At 55.0% G+C, this 16561-nt stretch overlaps 1 protein-coding gene across 22 annotated transcripts in view; it reads left to right on the top strand.

The window, feature by feature from the left end:
* Positions 1–3674: 3674 nt before the first annotated feature.
* The window catches only part of DNAJC5 (DnaJ heat shock protein family (Hsp40) member C5), a 40508-nt gene continuing 27621 nt past the window's right edge, over positions 3675–16561 (top strand). For 2 of the 22 annotated variants that reach the window (XR_014315837.1, XM_082746533.1), the window contains exon 1: positions 3675–3741. The gene's annotated coding sequence lies outside the window, so the exon portion shown is untranslated. Of the gene's footprint in view, positions 3742–4299; positions 4751–5523; positions 5863–6850; positions 6997–7218; positions 7254–16561 lie in introns of those variants that run through there. The other 20 variants (XR_014315842.1, XR_014315843.1, XM_082746528.1 and 17 more) reach the window with 19 other exon arrangements.

Raw genomic sequence — 16561 nt, forward strand, 5'->3', positions numbered from 1 at the left:
TGTGAGCTTGTGTGGTGCGTCTCTCTTCAGTCTTGAAGGTCAGAGGAGCAGCAGATCTGCCCGCTGCGATCCTGTTGCCTTGGGCCTACGCTCTCGGGAGAGGGAGAGGCAGCCGGGAAGCAGGCGAAGCTCTTCAGTCCTGAGTGAAGACAGAGTGCGCCGAGAGAGCTGTGGTGACGGGTCTGTGGGGTGTCTGAGGAAGGGGCATAGGGAGGGTGAGAAGGAGCCGGCCAGCTTACAAGCGGGCTCAGAGCTAGGCAGCTAGAGCCCGCCAAGCCAGGCACCAGAGAGGCTGGTTGGCCGACCACATTAGCCCGTTGGGCCTGTTTGGGAGCCACTCGGAAGTGCTGGGAGCATCGAATTTCGTTGCCTCCCACCCGAGCGGTGAGGGACAGGAAAGCTGCATGTATCCCTCAGGTGCACAGTCTCATTCAGGCGGAAGAAGGCCACTGAGTGGGCTGCAGGCATCGTGGGAGAGTCCCGCCCCGCCCCGAGGGGCAACCTTGAGCAAACGAACCAACTATGGGGCAGCGCTCCTGAGTTACAGCGGCGCAGGCGCAGTGGGGACAGCAGGCGCTGGTCAGCAGGGTCGGCAAGTGGGTCAGCTGCTACGGGAGGCCTCAGTGAGTGCAGGGCTGCCGGCTAAGCGGCCTGAGCGCAGTTTGACGACTCCTTTGTTAGCACGGGGTCTGCGAGATGAACAAGTGGGTCCAGCATGTGCTCAGAAACAGGCTTGGGTTCCCCATCCGTGGCCTGCTGCCCTCTGTGATGACCCTTTCTCTTTTTAAGATTTTATTTATTTGAAAGCACAAGTCGGGGAAAGGGGCAGAGGCAGAGGGAGAAGCAGACTCCCCGATGAGCAGGGAGCCAGATGATGGGGCTGATCCCGGGACCTGAGATGGTGGGGACCTGAGCCACCCAGGCGCCCCTGTGATGACTCATTACGTGTTCGTCCTACATTTCTACATGAAAAGGCGAGCAAATAAGAATGTGTATTCTCCTTCCTTTCCCCTTACTCATAAGACACAGTGCTGTGTGCTCTGCTTTCCCTTAATGCTATGCCCTGCGGTGCTACCCACACCCACCCCTAAGGCCCTCTGGGGGAGCCCCTTTCTGCTGGCCCAGGGCTCCACATGTGTCCATTCCTGCTGTTGGGGCTGTTCTGGTGGTCAGCACTCTCACTGGGACCATCAGACTTCCCTTTGGGGTCAGAGAGCAGGCTTGCCCAGAAAAAATAGCAGGGAAGCCTAGTTACTTCACACGGATGAGCCGCGCACCTGCACAGAGGTCCAGTCAGCTAGTGCAAAGGGTGAAAAGCACATTGACCTTCATTTACTTTGGGAATGGGTTCCACGAGGTTTTCTTGGTTTTGGCGGGGGGGGGGGGGTTGTTTTTTGTTTTCATGGTGTTCTTTTCTTTTTCTTTCTCTCCCCACCTTTTTTTAAAAAGTAGGCTCCATACTGGGGGTCGCAATGTGGGGTTTGAACTCAAGACCCTGAGATCAAACCTGAGTTGAGAACAAGACTCAGATGCTTAGGGGGCGCTGGGTGGTTCAGTGGGCTTGGGTCATGGTCCTGGGATCCTGGGACCGGAGCCCTGCATCAGGCTCTGCTCGGCAGGGAGCCTGCTTCCCTTCCTCTCTGTCTCTGCCTCTCTGCCTACTTGGGATCTCTTGTCAGGTGGATAAATAAAATCTTAAAAAAAAAAAAAAAGATGCTTAACCAACTGAGTCACCGAGGTGCCCCACATGGTCTTCATGTATTAATATTCAAATATTCTGTGGGTAAGAATCTGTGGGGCCTTGTGAGATCAGGAACCTGATGTGGACCCAGCCCTGAAGGGCTTTGCAATTCCATTTGTTGAGGAAGACAAGGTATTGCTCTACCCAAGGGACTTGTGTGAGGTGAGCTCTGAGAGCCTGGAGGGTGGCAGCAAGTGGTGGGGTGGGTCGGAGCAAGGGCACTGCTGGGAGGAGCTGCTGTTGGAGAGGAGCAGCACCTCCTTCTCCCAAGCGCCGGTTCCCTTGTCTCCGGGTGAGGATAATGAGGTCGGCCTCTCCCGATCAAGGAGCGTGGACAGCACAGGGGCTGACGACAGCCACGGCCGGCATTCACAGGTACCTTTTCTGTCTTCCTTTCTCGGAACAGGTTGGTTTGCTTATTCAAAAACACACCTGTGGGGCACCTGGGTGGCTCAGTGGGTTAAGCCTTTGCCTTCGGCTCAGGTCGTGATCTCAGGGTCCTGGGATCCAGCCCCACATCAGGCTCTCTGCTCAGCAGGGAGTCTGTCCCCCCCCCCCCCGCCTGCCTCTCTGCCTGCTTGTGATCTCTGTCAAATAAATAAAATCTTTAAAAATAAATAAATATACATTTTAAAAAAGATTTTATTTATTTATTTGACAGACAGAGATCACAAGTAGGCAGAGAGGCAGGCAGAGAGAGAGAAGGAGGCAGCAGGCTCCCCGCCGAGCAGAGAATCCAATGGGGGCTCCATTCCAGGATCCTGAGATCATGACCTGAGCCGAAGGCAGAGACTTATCCCACTGAGCCACCCAGGTGCCCCATAAATAAACATTTTTTTAAAAAAACTTTATTTGACTTGAGCAAGAGAGAGCACAAGCAGGGGGAGAGGCAGAGGGAGAGGAAGAAGCCAGCTTACCGCTGAGGAAGGAAGCCAACTCAGGGCTCTATTCCAGGACCCCCGGATAATGATCTGAGCCGAAGGCAGATGCTTAACCAAGCCCCCCAAGCGCCCCCTTTGTATACATTTTTTAAAAAACATTTTATTTGTTAATTTGACAGAGAGGGAACACAAGCAAGGGGAGTGAGAGAGGGAGAAGCAGGCTTCCCACTGAGCAGAGAACCTGATGTGGGGCTCAATCTCAGGACTCTGGGATAATGACCTGAGCTGCAGGCAGATGTTTAACCCACTGAGACACACAGGCACCCCCTTTGTATACATTTTTAATAACTATAGCGTTCCAGGGACGCCTGCATGGCTCTGTCGGTTAAGCAGCTGACTCGATTTTGATTGGGTCATTATTCAGGGTCACGAGATCGAGCTCCAGGTCAGGCTCTGCACTGGGCATGGAACCTGCTTAGGATTATCCCCCTCTCTCTGACCCTCCCCGCCCTTCTCTCTCCCTCTACAAAATAATTTTTTTAAAAACCCACAAAACTATACTGTTGCATTTGAGTGTGCTTACTTGTATAGTTGGGCAGGTTTTTGTTTTCACTATTATAAGAAACACCATCAAGAGCATAAACCTTTTTCTGTATCTGGGAACATTTTCTTAGGGAGGATATCCCTAAAGTGGAACTACTAGGTCAAGGTGAGGTTGGGGGAGACTCATTAAGGCCTGGCTTGCAGGCTGAACACAGCTTCAGTCTGGTCCTGGTACCAGGTCCGTCTTCTTCTCTCCTTCCGCCTGTGATTCTGGCCTGGGATCCTTCATCCTCTTGCGTGTGCAGTATTCCTCTGGCCTTTTCTTACCGCCTGCTTGGTGTTGCGGTGTCCTCACCCCCGGACCCCTCCTGAGCTCTCTGCCACCTGCAGCCAGCCTGGCGGCAGGGAGGGGTAGGAAGAGGGCCGAGGTAGCGAGGGGTCAGGGCTTGTTGGCAGAGAGCCTGGGTTTTCCTCCGGTGTCTTGGGAAGCCCTGGATGTCACCGGTTTCTAGAAGCAGCGGCCAGGGGCAGGAGTGGAAGCGAGGAGGCAGAGGCGCCGACGAAAGACGTGCTCGGGTGCGTTCTGGACGGAAACTGGACACGCCCGCGGAGCCGACTCCGGGCCCGCACCGGGTCAGTGGCAGCCCCGCTTCCGGCTACAGGGAGTGACCGCGAAAGGGGCGGGCAGGCGGCCCTCGCAGGTGGCCGACAGGGTGCGCCGAGCCCCGCCCGGGTAGGGGGCGAGTGAGCGGACGCCGCTGCTCGCGCTTGTCCACGCCGCTGTGGGGAGGCGATTCAGGACGGTGGTCGGATGGCGGGGCGGGGAGGGAGGTCCTGCCCCGGAGCTCCCGGGACGAGCAGACGCCGGTCCCTCACGGTGGTCCGAGGGAGGGGGGCGTCGGCCTCGGGTCCTTTCCCGCCTGGCCAGGGCAGCTCCCTGTCATCAGTCTTACTACGGCGCTGAGCAAGCCCGGCGGCAGCGCGAGGCCCCGCACGCCTGCCCTCCCGGGGATCCCCGCCGCACCCGGCCGCCCCGGCGGGAGGCTCCGCCCCGCCCCTCGGCCCCGCCCCTCGGCCCCGCCCCTGCCGGGCGGGAGGCTCTTCCGGCTCCGCGGAGCGCGCTCCGCCCACTGCTCCCGGGACTTCCGTTCCCGGGCTGTCACTTGGGGCTCCGCCCCCGGGCTGTCGTTCGAGGCTCCTCCCACGGAAGGCGTTGCGGGGCCTCCGCGGCTGTCAGTTTCAGCCCCGCCCTATGTGGGCGGGGCCTCCTTCACCCCCGCCCCCGAGCCCAGCGCTCCGGGAGCGTGCGCGGCCTGCCGCGTCCGCGGCTCCGACCGCGGAGCCCACGTTCTTCCGGGGGCGCGCGCGCCCGTGCGGGTGCGTGCGTGAGCGTGCGTGAGCGTGCGCGCCCCCGCCGCCTGTGCCGGTGCTGCTCCCGCGCCCTCTGCCGCCGCAGCCGCCGCCGCTCGGGGTCCCCGAGACGCAGCCCCGGCTGAGGAGCGCGTCGGCCGGCTGCCCAGCAGCGCCGCGGAGCTGAGGAGCGGAGCCGCGGGACCGGCGGGCGGGCGGGCGGGCGGGCGGACAGGTGAGCTCGCGGCGGGCCCCGCGGGCCTCGCGTCGGGCCGGGGCGGGCAGCGCGGGCCGCGCGGGTCTGCGGGGGGCGCGGGGTGAGGGCCGGGGGCGCCGCGGGGCGGGGGCACCGCGGGGCGGCGCGCCGGCGGCCGGAAATGGCGGCGACCCTCCCTCCGGGCCGCGGGGTGGGGGTGGGGGTGGGGGGGCGGCCCGCAGGGCGGGGGCCGGCGGTGGCGGCGGGGCCGGGTGGGCGCTGCGACCCGGAGGGGGGTCGGGCGGGAAGGCGCCCCCCCCCCCGCCGCGGTCCCGGACCCGCGCGAGCCTCGGTCAGGGGCGACCCAGGGGTCTGTGCGGGCCGAGCGGCCTGGAGCCGGTCGGGGCACGGCCTCCCGCAGCGGCGTGCGTTCCCCTGTGGGTGGGCAGGTGGGGCCGCATCCCGGGGGCGCGGGGTCTCACGGGGGGCGCCGAGCTCCCTCGGTCCCTCCCCCATTCTGCCGGATCGCGGCCCGCGCGCGGCCTTCCCTCCGCCCCCCTGTCCCCGTGACCGACCCGGGGTCTTCTCCTTCCCGGGGGCGGGGGCAGCGCCGCGAGCCGCGGCTGGTCCCGGGTCCCTGGGGTGCAGCGCGGGGAGCGGGGCTGTTCCTTCACGCGTCCGGATGAGTCGTCCGGGCCGCAGGAGCCCTGTTTCTCCGGCCGCTTCGCCCCGTGGGCCTCGAGGGGACAGTGGGAGGGGCCGGCCTGGGGAGGGGCCGGGGGCAGGCCCGGGACGGGTGTCGCGCTTGGTTCCGCGGCGTCCTCCAGGCCGAGGAGGCCGAGTTCCCGTCTGGCTCGGACGGGGGTGTTCAGCCCGCCGGTCGCGGCCCGGCGCTCCTGCGTTGCGCTAGCGTTGGACACCTTTGTCCTCAACTAGCTGCCCGTCGAGACGGACGTCCCAGCGCCAGAGGTGCCGGCGCCGCTCCCTTCCCGCCGCTGCCCACCCGCGAACCCCTAGCCCGGCCTCCGGCCACTTTCCGTGGCTTTCGTGCTTCTTCCCCGTGAAGTGTCCTGCCGAGTTCAGGACGGAGCAGTGGCCGGGGCTGAAATCGGAAGCCGGACTTAAGGGCGTTGGGGACTTCATCATTCGGGGTGCGAGGCGCTCCTTCCACCTGTGTCAGGGTCCTGGGGCTCAGGGCAGCTCCTGATGGCGCGTGGCCAAAGCAACAGCTCGGGGAGCTGGTTCTGGCTGGCTGACTGTGGGGCTGATCCGTGTGATCCAGATGGCCTTGGCCCCCCAGCGGTCACTGTGGATGGTCGTTGTGGACCAGCACAGCACTGCCGGGGACGTGTGTGTGGCAGGACCCTCAGAGGCCAGCCGCCTTGGCCCTGGAGTAAGCAGAGCACCGGGGCTTGTGTGGGGAGCAGACGCTCCTGCAGGCGTGTGGTGGATGCTCTGATCCTTGCCCAGGACCCCGTGTGGCCTCTGGGATGCCTGTCAGGCCTCTCCCACCCCTGCGACCAGCCTCCTACCTTTGGCCCTCTGACTCACCCTCCCCCTGCCTCCGCAGCCTTCTTGCTGGTCTCTTGGCGAACTCTCCGCCCTCCCGTTGGCCGGAACACTCACTTCCTCATCCTCACACTCCGTGAAGCCAGGCCCTCCGTGACTCCGTGACTTCCCTGCATCGAGTTTTAGTCGCCTCCTCCCGTTTCCCGTCTCCCTTTCCTCCCCGATTTTCCTGCCGCGCTTGGTTATTCTGACCATGTTTACTCTTTTACTGTGAGATGGGTCCGTGGGGAGGCTGCTCTGTGTAAAGAACTGGTGCTGGCACATACCCAGGAAACACTTGTTGAAGCAATGCTAGGGATGAGCCCGGTGACCACAGGGCGCTCAGTGGCTGGTCACCGGGAAGTCGTTGTGAGTGTGCACGGAGGCCCTGGGTTCTGAGGGAAGTGTGGCAAGCACCTGCCCTTTGGGAAAGGACAGCCAGGTAAACCGTCAGAGAGCTGCTCGAGACCACCCCCGAAATCTTTTTTGCAACTTCTAATTTGAATTATTTCAAAATAATTTAAATTACTTCAAATTAAATTATTTCAAAATATTTTTATATTTTTTTAAAAGATTTTATTTATTTGACAGAGAGCACAAGCACAAGCAGGGGGAGCAGCAGGCAGAGAGAGAGGGAGAAGCAAGCTTCCGCTGAGCGGAGAGCCTGATGCGGGGCTCGATCCCAGAGACCATGACCTGAGCTGAAGGCAGAGGCTTTAACCCACTGAGCCACCCAGGCGCCCCTCAAAATAAGTTTTTTTTTTTTTTTTTAAGATTTTATTTATTTGTCAGAGAGAGAGCGCGAGCGAAAGTGAGCACAGGCAGACAGAGTGGAAGGCAGAGTCAGAGGGAGAAGCAGGCTCCCTGCGGAGCAAGGAGCCCGATGTGGGACTCGATCCCAGGACGCTGGGATCATGACCTGAGCCGAAGGCAGCTGCTTAACCAACTGAGCCACCCAGGCGTCCCTCAAAATAAGTTTTTAAAGTCAGATCTGGTAATAATGCTTCTAGAAATTTAGTCTTTGGTTCCTCTCTTCCCTCTCCTCCCGTTCCCACCGCCCTCCACACCCCCCCACCGGCAGAAGAACCCCACATGCTAGTCTTAATACTTGGTGACATTTGTTGATTAAGTGGATTGAGATGGAGTAATCTGTAAGAAGAACTCTGCGGGGTGAGCCTCAGCCCGAGACTCCTTGCTGTGAGGCTCTGCAGCAGCAGCTGAGTCCTGCCTTGTGAACTGAGGGGCTCTGCAACCCTTCTTATGCCCCTGTTAACACAGAATGAGGGGGTTCTCTTCTTTCTAAGGGGGCGTTCCTTTTTTTTACATTTATTTATTTGTTTATTTATTGGACACAGAGAGAGGTCACAAGTAGGCAGAGAGAGAGGAGGAAGCAGGCTCCCCACTGAGCAGAGAGCCCGACTCGGGGCTCCATGGGACCCTGAGACCATGACCTGAGCCCAAGGCAGAGGCTTAACCTGAGCCACCCAGGCGCCCCTAGGGGGGTTGTATGAATTAAGGTGCTGTAGAGATTGAAAGGGTGCTGTGTGTGTCTGAACCATTCTTGTTCTGGAGTCTTTCTGGCACGTGGGTGCACCGTGCTCAGCAGGGACCTACCCTGGAGACCAGCGCCTTGCTCAGGAACGGGAAAATTGAGGCCTTCTGTGCCAGTTCCTGACAGACCGCCTACCTGACACCACCATGGGGCACCCTAACACGCACCCCTGCTGGACGGTGCCTCTTTAGAGCCTAAACGTGAGCGGCTCACAGTGGCCCCCGGGGTGCAGTGGAGGGTCAGTAGGTGTTTGTTGGGTAACAGCTAAATTGCAGTGGACTTGGGGGGTCGTGATAAGACAGAATTTTGTCGGGGCCCTTCAGTCGGTGAAGCGTCTGCCTTTAGCTCTGGTCATGATTCTGGGGTCCCGGGATTGAGTCCCGAATTTGGCTCACAGTCCGCGGGGAGCCTGCTTCTTCCTCCCTCTGCCACCTCTCTCCCTGCTCGTGCACACGCAAGCGTTCTCTCTGTTTCTGTCAAGTAAATAAGTAAAATCCTAGAAAAAAGAATTTTGTCTAAGGTGGGAGTTGCTCCTAAAGTCGGAGTACGGTGAGCGTGGTCCACACAGATGGAAGCACCCCTGAAAAATCCCTTAACTTCCCTGCAGCTCTGGGCTTCGCAGTGCCGCAGGTAAACAGTGGCGTACCCAGCTAGGCAGCCAGTTTTCCAGTAAAGAGACAGACCCCCGTGTCTTCTGGGGGCTGGTGTCCAGCTCCGTGACCACTCTTTGCACAAGTGGCAAGGAGGCTCTTAGCGCTCAGTGGTGCGCTCGTGAGTCCCTGGGCACTTTGTGAGCAGCGGTTCGAGCTACAGCATTCCTCAGATGACGCCTACAGTGCTCTGGGTCGTTAGATCGGAGCCTCCTGTGCTCTAGATGTCCCCCCGTGGGTGGGCAGAGTCTGTGCTGGACTTTCCTCCTGAAGATGTAAGACTAGGGCTCACATGACAGGGGCCTCACTAAAGTGGGGGGTCACGGTACCTGCCCTGCCTGCCTTCTGGGGGAGTAGACGGTGATAAGTGGAAAGGTGTCTCCTCAGCTCCTCCCTAATTATACGCGACAGCGGTGCTGGAAAATGGTAGCAGTTCTATTTTATGAAAATGCTGCTCCTCGTTTACGAGCGAGAATGACTGCGCCTCTCCTGTCCCGACACCAGGGCTGCCTCTCAAATAGTGACCTCTTAGTCTGAAGAGGATTAGCCGCTGGTCGGTTACCGGTAGCTGGGAAGATTTGAGGATTAGATTGCCAGACAGCCTTCAGTTTAGATTTTGTCTCTCATCGTGCTCTGCATTGATTTTGTTTGAGAACACGGGACGTTTGCAGGCATATTGGTTAACACTGAAGCTGCAGAAATGTGTATAGCTTCTCTCTCTCTAAAGAGAGGAGGACGTAGTGAGACCAGGTGTGGGAGGTCATCCAGTATGCCGTCTCCATCTGTTTCCTCTCTCTCTCTCTCTCTCTCTCTCTCTCTCGAAAGGTCTGTGTGCGGCACTGGGTGACTCGTTCAGTTGAGCATTGGACTCTTGATTTCGGCTTAGGTCAGGTCATGATCTCAGGGTCCTGGCATAGAGCCCCACGTCAGACTCCTCTCTCTCATCCATGAGTCTGCTGGGGATTCTCTGAGAGAGAATCAGTCTTTAAAAAAACAAAACGGGGGCGCCTGGGTGGCTCAGTGGTTAAACCTCTGCCTTCAGCTCAGGTCATGATCTCAGGGTCCTGGGATCGAGCCCCGCATCAGGCTCTCTGCTCAGCAGGGAGCCTGCTTCCCCCCCTCTCTCTGCCTACTTGTGATCTCTGTCTGTCAGATAAATAAATAAAATCTTAAAAAAACAAAACAAAACACACTTATTCATTTGTTTTTTAGGGAGAGACAGAGTGTGCAGAGGGGAGGGGCAGAGAGAGAGAGAGAGAATCCTTTTTTTTTTTTAAAAGATTTTATTTATTTGTTTGACAGAGAGAGACAGCAAGAGAGGGAACACAAGCAAGCAGGGGGAGCAGGAGAGGGAGAAGCAGGCTCCCTGCCGAGCAGGGAGCTCAATGTGGGGCTTGATCCCAGGACCCTGGGACCATGACCTGAGCCGAAGGCAGAGGCTTAAGGACTGAGCCACCCAGGTGCCCCAAGAGAGAAAGAATTGTTGAGCAGACTTTCCACCGAGCATAGAGCCCAGTGTGGGGCTCCATCCCAGGACCTCAAGATCATTACCTGAGCTGAAACTAAGACTCAGATGCTTAACCAGCTGAACCTCCCGGGCACCCCTTCCTTTTTAAGGACTAAACCGTATACGTTAAAATTCATTTCATTCCAAAATCAGTCTGTATTGTTCATGTATCCGTAGAAATTTTTTTTAAAACTTAGTTCTGGGGGTTCTTGGCTGGCTCAGTTGGTTGCATGTCTGCCTTTGACTCAGGTCATGATCCTGGGGTCCTGGGATCGACACCTGTATTAGGGGTCCCTGTTCAGCAGGGAATCTGCTTCTTCCTCTCACTCTCACTCGGTGTGCGCTCTCTCTCTCTCTCTCTCAAATGAATAAATAAAATCTTTAAAAAATGAAAATAAAAAAACAACTTAGTCTTTGGCAGAAACCCAACTAATATTTTTAAATTATATGGTACATTATGAGTGACTGGTGAATATTCCTTGAATCTGGATGAGTGTGATTGAACCTTACTTGTCATCATGGGCTATTTGTAATTTTATTATCTTTTTAACTTTTCTACATTGAATGTGTATCACCAGCAAATATGGTGGTTGGATGAAATGTTCAGTCAGTGTCTCCGTTGCTATGTTCTGGGAAGTTCTATGCCAAATGGCTATAAAGTTGCAGTCCTGGGAGTCAGAGGATTGGAATGCTGACTTGCACCCCCATCAGCTGTGCCCGATGCTGGCTGTCTCTGGGACGCCAGCCCCTTTCTTCGACAGCACTCGCTGCTGCTGCCTCTTTGTGTCCCAGGGTGGCGTGGTGTGGTGAAACCTCCAGAACCCAAATCTCCTGTCCGTCTTGTAACTTTGCATTGGTTCAGGGGCTGGGGGCTGGGTTCAGTCGGTCCTGGTAGAATGGCGAGGAGGGGGCTGGAAGCGCGGAGCCCCAGCTGAGTTGCAGGCCCTGGGCGGAGAGGCTGGGCTTGGCAGAGCAGGCCTGTGCTGTCCGGTGCCTACTATGGGAGGGGATTAGCCCAGAGCAAATGTTTGGTTTTTAGCTAGGCAGTCCCACTGAATCTTTCTTATTAAATAGAGGTGTCTTGGGGCACCTGGGTGGCTCAGTTGCTGGCCCCTGTGCCTTGGGCTCAGGTCATGATATCAGGGTTCTGGGATCGAACCCTACATTGGGCTCCCTCTCCCACTGCTTGTTCCCTCAGTCTCTCTCTGTCAAATAAATCAGTAAAATCTTAATAAATAGTGTCTTTGGTGAGAAGGTATTTCTCTAAGATAAATAATGAAAAGTGTCTAGGTCAAAGAGTACAGACTTTGTAACTTTTGACATATGTTACAGAGTTTATATTCTCTGGGACAGTGTGTGTCTTCCTCTTCACTCACATGAGATCTTAAGGTTTTATGTTTTGGTGCTCAGTAAGCTATTGCTATAGGGTTCGATAATAGTATCTCAGTTTTTTGTTTTTGTTTTTCTTTTTTTTTTGGCCAGTTGCAATAAATTGTGCTGTGTTAAGAACTTAGTTTTAAATAAAATGAGTTTAGTTATAAAAGACCTTTTAAAAATTATGTAATTTTTTGATTTTCAAATTTAATTTTTTAATTTTTAAAAAGTATGTAATTTAAAAATTATGTAAAAGCAATCAATATCTGTTTTTTAACTTAAAAAGCAGTTGTGCTCTGGGTAAAGATTTTTGCTGGGTGTATTTATCTTGTACGTTGAATCTTGAGGCTCTTCACATCTAAATCTAAAGTTCAGAATTTTTAAAAAATATATTTATTTGTTTGACAGGCAGAGATCACAGGTAGGCAGAGAGGCAGGCAGAGGGAGAGGGAGAAGCAGGCTCCCCACTGAGCAGAGAGCCCGATGGGGGGCTCGATCCCAGGACCCTGGGATCATGACCTGAGCCGAAGGCAGAGGCTTTAACCCACGGAGCCACCCAGGCGCCCCTAAAGTTCAGAATTTTAAATGGAATCCAGTGGTCCAGTTTTATTTTGAGATGAAAATAGAAAGTCTACAACCTAAGTGTGACTGTTATCTATGAAGTTTTTCTTAACCTGTCTGAGCAAAGTTGGTACTGAAACAGTACGTTTTCTTGTGGGATTCACTTAGCGGATCCCTTGTTCCCAAACGGCCAGTCACAAACCCTCTGTGAACAGGCCAGTTCATGAAGGCACAGCAGCCGCAATTCCCAGGACAGCCTTGCAAGGCAGCTGTTGCGAAATTTTATAGATAAGGAAACCGACAGTTACGCGTGTTCTCTAGTGTAAGGTGTGCTATTGAAGACGGAGCACAAAAGATACCGTCACAAGCTAAAATAACATACACAGTTTACACCTCTTGTTTTTTTATTTTTGGAAAGATTTTATTTATTTATTTGACCGAGAGACAGCAAGAGCAGGAACACAAGCAGGGGGAGTGGGAGAGGGAAAGCCGGCCTCCCCCCGATGGAGCTCGATCCCAGGACCATGGGTTCATGACCCGAGCCGAAGGCAGATGCTCAGCGACAGCCCCCAAGGTGTCCCGGGGTTTACACCTTTTAAACTGCTGTTTCTGATGTGTGTTCTGTTGCACCCCTGCCTGGTTGGTAAGGCTGGGGTGTGTCCTCCCACACTTGTCTCACCTGCCTCTGCTTTTTCTTTCAGAAAAATGTACCCGTGGAGGGACATCTGGGTGGCTCAGTGGGTTACACGTCTGCCTTCAGGTGGGGTCAGGTCCTGCATTGGGCTCCCCACCTGGAGGGGCGCTTGATTCTACCTGCCGCTCCCTACTCCTCCTCCCTCTCCCAAGTAAATAAAATCTTAATTTTTTGTTTTTAACCCATGGAGCGCGTAACTGTAACATCCAAGCCCTGCATCAGGCTCCCTGCTGCTCTCTTATCCTCTCTTTCTACCCTTGACAGCCGGTAGGTCAGTCTGTCCAGCCAGCTGTTCACGTCATCCTGTCCTCACGCAGGCCAGTGGATTGCAATGCAAAAAGGTATTAATGGCACGGGCGTACTCTTGAACCTGTGGCCGTTTAGGAGGAATAAGCAAACCTTTATACGTGTCTGTAACTTAAACCTTTTACTTGTGACATATTTTAAGCTCCTCACAGAGTCGTGGAGGGGAGGTATAAATAGTTTCCTCCCCTCCTGGTTTGCATTCAGCACACACAGTAGTGCAGTGTCACATTCCATCTGCCCCTTCCTTGGAGAAAAACTTAGTGGTCTTCTACCTTCCGAGTGGAATGTCACAGAAGATAGTAAGGAATCTTGAAATAGACCTATGATTTTATTAATGATGTTTTTAGAATATAATATTCCTCAAGATTAAAAAAATGATGTAATAAACTGGTCGCAGTCACAGCGCTTTGCAGGGCAGTTAGGGGTAAGCCTGTCAATAAGCCAGACCCACGTGCTCCGCCCAGTAGCGGGTAGTGGCCTGTGGACTTGGTCCTGACTTCTCCCTAGGATAACTGTCCCTCTGAGGGACATCTCACCTTGGTGGCGGTCACAGGTGCAGCACAGCAACAGTTCAGTACAGCCTCGCCTAATTCAATGGCCCCCTCCCCCTGCCAAAGCCTTGAAGACAGGTCTTCCATATATGTTTTAAATGTTTATTAGTTTATTTGTCAGAGAGACAGAGCACAAGCAGGGGGAGCGGTAGGCAGAGGGAGAAGCAGACGCCCCACTGAGCAGAGAGCCTGTTGCCGGGCTCAACCCGGGGCCCCAGGATCATGCATGACCTGAGCCGAAGGCAGGCGCTTAACCCACTGAGCCCCCCAGGCGTCCCTGGTTTTCTGTATATGTATATATTTTTTAATTTACTTATCTGAGAAAGAGAGGATAAGAGAGCAGCAGGGAGCCTGATGCAGGGCTTGATTCCAGGACCTGGGATCGTGACCTGAGCCCAAGGCAGATGCTTCATGGAAGGAGCCACCCAAGTGCGCCGCCCATAATCCGCCTGGCCCCACCCCGCCAGGGTTTCTCTAATTTTAAAAGGCAGATTAATAACATGGGTTTTTTTTTTTTTTTTTTAAGTTTAAGACGTAAAAAGAAAACACCTTTTACATCCAGTGTGCTCCATGGTGAGGAGCCTCGACACGAGGCTCGATCTCACAACCCTGAGGTCACAGGCTGAGCCGAGATCAGGACCTGGGCGCTCAGCGACTCAGCCACTTAGGCGCCCCAACAGCATCGTAAACTTTGTCTGTATATGTGTTTGTTTTTGTTGTAAAAGTATAGTAAAGACTTTTAATGTGGTACGCTATCCAGGTGAGGCTTAATGCCCAAGGAGGTAAGTTCTTTGTGCTTTGGGTAGGGACAGAGTGCTCCCATTTGTGAAGCAGGTAACTGAGAATCAAGTTTTACAGTGCTTGGGGGTCAGACTTGGATTTGAATGGCAACCCCACCAGTCCCCGGCAGTGACCTCGAGCAGATTCCTCGGTGTTTCTGAGCCTCCGTCTTCTCTTCTGCAGATCAGAGGACTGTTACCGGGCACCGGCACCGTTGCAAGCACGTCACACGGGCTCGGTCGCAGACATACCAACTAGACTGTTTCCATTTCCGTTGGACAGAGGGGAGGTGGAGATACTAAGTAGCTCGTCCCGGTTACTGAGCCCATGAGCGGCTCAGCTGAGTTCCAGCCCAGTCAGGTGACCTCAGAGCTGCCCCACCACCACCTGCTGGACCACATGCCGGTCCGGCAGACTTCTTAGGAACATCTGGTGATGTCTAGGACATGTGTGCCTCTAGCTGCACATGGGAGGCACCCGAAGTGGTGGCCGCCGGGTTGGTATTAGAGCCATGACCCCAGGTTCTGCCAGTTGTACCGGCCCTCTGTTTCAACGTATGCGCGTGTATTTTGGCCTCTGACATCAGGCCATCTCTCTGGGGCCACCAGCACCGTGTACCTGGTTTCAGGCTAGCTTTGTCAGGGTACCTTGATTCTGGTCACGGCTGCAGGAAGGGGCCACTCTGAAGCCATGTCCGTCTTACGTCTTCCAAGGCTGGCCATCTCGCCAGGGGACATTCACACTGAGCAGTAGGGATCACAGTGCAGGGAAGTCCTGCTGTTTCCGGCAGGTGTGTCGGGGGTGGTTCTCTTGGAGACACAGAAGGCATTGGGTCTCCTCTGTGTTTTATGAACTCTCACCCCCCGGCTTTAGGAAGCTCTTCTAGAAGGCGTTCGCTTGGTTGCCCGTCGCTCTCGGCCCTTTCTGCCGTGATACAAAGGGCGTCTGCTCCTCCGGCTCTGCACGCTGATTCCGACACCCAGTTTGCAGGGAGCCTGGTGCTTCCCCGTGTGGACGAGTACCTGTGGCTTTACTGTCCCGAGATTTTAGGTGTTGTGAGCTTAAAACATCACCAACCAACACCCTAATGCTTTTATGAGAAATATTTTATGAGAAATATTTTGTCTCCCACTGTCTAGTTTCATGTTTAGATTTGGGAATATGTTAAGGTTTTCTGGAAACTTTTGGTCTTAAGTATTGGTTCTGTCCTAGAGTCGTTTTTCGCCACCGTGTGCGTGGAGGAGGACGTGCTGTCTGCAGGGCCACAGGGTGGGAATCTCGTGCTCTGGGTGCAGGACTTGAGCTTGGTTCAGGCTGTCCTTGCCCAGCGGGATTAGAGACTCTTAGTGCCGCGCAGCTGTCCTATTGCACAGCCTCACTTTGTGTCGCCCAGATTCATTTCCCTGTCGTCCACATGTCCGAGGACGAGTGGGCAGGACCGGAGGGCAGGGTCAGAAGCGGCGTGCATTTGTTAGAGGACAGGTGCTCTCCCAGTCAGTCCACAGGTAACCTGCTTTCTGAGGAATACTTTTTTAGAGGATGTCCAGTTTTTACTCATTTAGTTGTTCGTTCATTTTTTAATCTCTTATTTTATTTATTTAATCCACATATTTATTGTGATTTTGCTGAACTTCTGACCTCCTTTTTTTTTTTTTTTTTTTTTTTTTTAGTTTTTTTTTTCTTCCACAGGCGCCCAGGGGGTTCCCACCTGCCCCCACCACACACACACCAAGGGACGCGGGGCACATGCACACGCACGGCCCGACGGGGCTGCCGGGTAGCCCCCTCCCGACGGCCGCGCAAAGACCATGGCGTGGTGCAGCGACCCCGGCCCGGGGTGCGGTGGGCGGCGGATTGACGACCTTTTCCTTTTAACTTACTGTTAAGCATCAGTTAACTAAAGAAAATCCTTACTTGGTTTCTGGACACAGTTATTTCCGATAAAAGTAATTTAACACCCATTTACTGAATGCCCGTCTGGACTTGGGACAGTCGCTCCGTCTGTAAGTTCGAAGGTCTTTGGGGGGAGCTAGGCGTGTTCTTGCATTTTGGCAGCTGTCAGTTTGGGAAACCCAGGTTCTGTGCAGGCGTGTGGCCCTGAGCTGAGTCTTTTCTGTTCTTCCTGAGACACCTGTCTGCCGCGGCGCCTGGCCGTGCTGTTGCTCCCTCTCCCGCCGTTCGTGAGGGTGGGGTGCTCCCTTCAGGGTAGGAGCGCACGGACAAGCTAAGTGTGGGGCTTGTTGTGGGTGCGCACTGGTCTTCCTTCTTGCGTCTCCGGTTTCAACCCATTCCCTCTCTGTGCTTTGATGGGTTGTGGGAGGCGGCCT

This window comes from Mustela nivalis, assembly GCF_964662115.1.
Source record: "Mustela nivalis genome assembly, chromosome: 8".
In the NCBI taxonomy this organism is placed as follows: domain Eukaryota; kingdom Metazoa; phylum Chordata; class Mammalia; order Carnivora; family Mustelidae; genus Mustela; species Mustela nivalis.